We start from the raw sequence: 3,020 nt of genomic DNA, 5'->3' as shown, positions 1-3,020 counted from the left end.
CGCTTCCAGAGGAGGGGCGGCGGCTGGGGGATCCGGTACCCCAAGGCACCCTCTCGAATCGCTAGAGAAGGACTTCCTCACCGAGGGCGCGTCGTCCCCAACCCCAAACGCAAGCAACCCCATCGGGCCCGCGAAGCCACACTTCCGTGCGACACTGGGGGCGGGGGAGGGGTGGCACGGGGGAAGCTCCGACCTGGACAGAGTTCAGCACAGGGCACACACGCGAGCGCTCGCGATACGGGCCGTCGAGAGAGGGAGGGATCGAGGAGCCCGTGCTGCCTCAGGGGCCTCGTCCTCTTTGACTCACCGGGGGCCTCCATCCACAGTTAGCTAAAAAAAAAAACAGAGAGCCCCGCGATGCTGCGTCGGGAAGACCGGCAACGACGCAGAGACAGGAGAAAAAAAATAACTAGCGACGGAGGAAAGAACAGACGGCAGCAAGGAAAAACAAAACCTCTCACGGGTCCAGCCAGCGGCCGGCCATCGCTGGCTCGGCCCCATCGCGAACGCCCGGCGCGGCACAGCGTTTCGAAACCCGGGACACCCCCTCACGCGAGGGGGACGGGCGTGCCTCCCCTTGTCCGGCCAAGACTCCTCCCCCCGATGCTCCTTTCCACGGCACCACCGACAGCGGTGGCCCGGCGGGGGCTCGCGGGGAACGGGAAACGACACCACCTGGCTCGGCCTCAGGCACCTGAAAGGACGTCCTGGAGCGCTCCAGGGGCACCAACCGAGGGCCAACAGCGCCCGCACGCCCAACGGGGGAAGGCGCGTGCGACGCGACAGCGGGACGCCCCCTCCCCGCCGCGGGGAGGGGCGGCTCGCAAGACGCAGCCGGGAAGGCTAGCGCGGAGTGTCCGCTCCGTCAGAGAGACCACGGGCGTGAACAACCGAGGTCAGGCCGGGTTCCGCACCCCTCTTCCCTCCCTTCCACACACCGCCACCGGACGGGGGGGGGGGGGGGAGGAGGCGAGGGGCCCGCGGGCAGAGCGAGAAGAGCGATCCCATTCGCCAAGGAATGTCCGTCCCTCGTCTGGCGCGGCTTAGGCCCGGCCCGGGAGAGCGCAACGTCACCACATCGATCAAAGCGGCGGCAAAAGCATCGAGAAGGAAAACGAGGCGAACACAACCGTTCGAAACGGGCCTGTGCTGGGCTTTTTTTTTTTTTTTTTAAGCCTCGCCACGTAAAATAAAGCCCTGCCACCTTTCTTTCTCAGGCAGAGGTCCGGCCCGCACGGTCCGCGGGGACGGGGGCCCGAGACTCACAAGAGCCGGCGCGCGCGCAAGGCCCGAGAGGCGCAGGCCCGAGAGACGTAACGGCTTTTTCTCTCGTGCGGCCGGGGAGCGGGGTGGTGGGGGGAGTTGTCAGGCTTCGGGTCGCGGGCCGAGAAGCTCCCGGGGACAACTCCCCATCGTCCAACCACCCAGGGACAGCGTGTCCACACTAATCTCGTGGTACAAAACGCCAACTTCAGGCAAAACATGGACTGTGCCCGATGACGGGGGCGTCTGTGTACAGATCACGCCGGCCTCCCGGAAGCGAGTCACGGCCACCGGAGACCCCACAGGACCCCATCGCCACCAAAGAAGGGCGGGGGGGGGGGGTGCGCCAAGAGAAAGGGACGGGGCTATCTGGTCGACCCCCGAAGTCAAGAGCGTGCCGCGGAACAGGCGGCAGCAAGAGGAGCGGGCGGGCCGGGCGGCCCGTCCACGGCCTCCCTCACCATCTCGCCCGCGCGGGCACGGCCCGGTCAAACGTGCTTCCGAATCGGGACTTGGAAAGAATTCCGCGGGGCGTCTACGACCACCGTGTCTACGGAAGGGCCCGGCCACGGCGTCGGCGTCGGCCGGCAGAACTCACTTGCCCTCCCAGAATCCGCACCGGGACTGTGGAAAAACGATGAAGAACCCGTGTCCGAAGGCCGGGACCAACGCGTGCGCCCGTATCGATCCGCCTCGACCTCCGGCGGTCCTCCACGCACGGTCCCTGCCGGCCCCCACCTACGGAACTCCGCGACTCTGATAACGGCGAGAAAGTCGGATGCGGTGAACGGGGAACACTCGGGCACACACGCACGCCCGTGCAGCCGGGTAGACCATTGAACGCGCGCGCTCCCGCCTCCGGATCGGGACTCTGAAAAACGCGGAAGGCGCCTCTGACGAACGGACCCCGCAGGAGCAAACGCGTACACACGGCACGGGTCGGTTCGGGGCAGGACGGCGTCCAGGCGCAAGCCAGCCTCTGTGGCTACGCCCGCGGCGGCGGCGGCGGCGGCGGCGGCGGCGGCGGCGCCGCGGCGGCGGCCGCGGCCCCGGCCCCGGCCCCGGCCCCGGCCCCGGCCCCGGCCCCGGCCCCGGCCCCGGCCCCTGGTCGACACGTCCCGGCGGCGGCCACTCACACCTTCAATAGCCCCGCAGGTCCAATCTCCGGAGAACACGACAGGCACCGACGGAGCGGCGCGAGTCACCCTCCACGGCTTCGCCTGCGGCGGCGGCGGCCCCGGTCGGTCCTCGCGGAGAGGTAACAGAGAGTGCTGGTCGACCCGCCCTAGCGACCCACCACCGCGGCGGCAGCCACACACTTCCCTCAATAGTACTGCAGGTCCAATCTCCGGAGAACAGGCCAGCCACTGACGGGCCGGCGCCGCCGGCACAATCCTGAAAGCGTCGCCGGCATCCTGGAACTTAGCCCCGGGCAGTGAGGCCGCTTCCCCTCCCTAGATGCTCCGCAAGGAAGAAACGATATAAAAGCGGCCGCCAGGTGGCTCCCGACAACCGGCGCGAACGTCAGCAGCGGGACGGATCCAGATCCCTGGCCGGCAAGGGCGCCCCACCGCCCGCGCGGGGGGCCGATCGCGTCCCGGGCCCCCACCCCCATCCCCCAACATCCTCCGGGACGGCACGGCGGCAGCGGAAGGGGGCGTGGGGGAGTCGAGGGGGGCTTAGGAAAATCTTTTTCGGGGGATGGCCGCAACACGGGGTGTGGGCCCCCCTCTGTCACGCCCCCCCCCCCTCCCGCG

This window comes from Eptesicus fuscus, chromosome 16 (assembly GCF_027574615.1).
Source record: "Eptesicus fuscus isolate TK198812 chromosome 16, DD_ASM_mEF_20220401, whole genome shotgun sequence".
NCBI classification, from domain to species: Eukaryota; Metazoa; Chordata; class Mammalia; order Chiroptera; family Vespertilionidae; genus Eptesicus; species Eptesicus fuscus.
Note: the sequence above shows the minus strand (reverse complement) of the source record.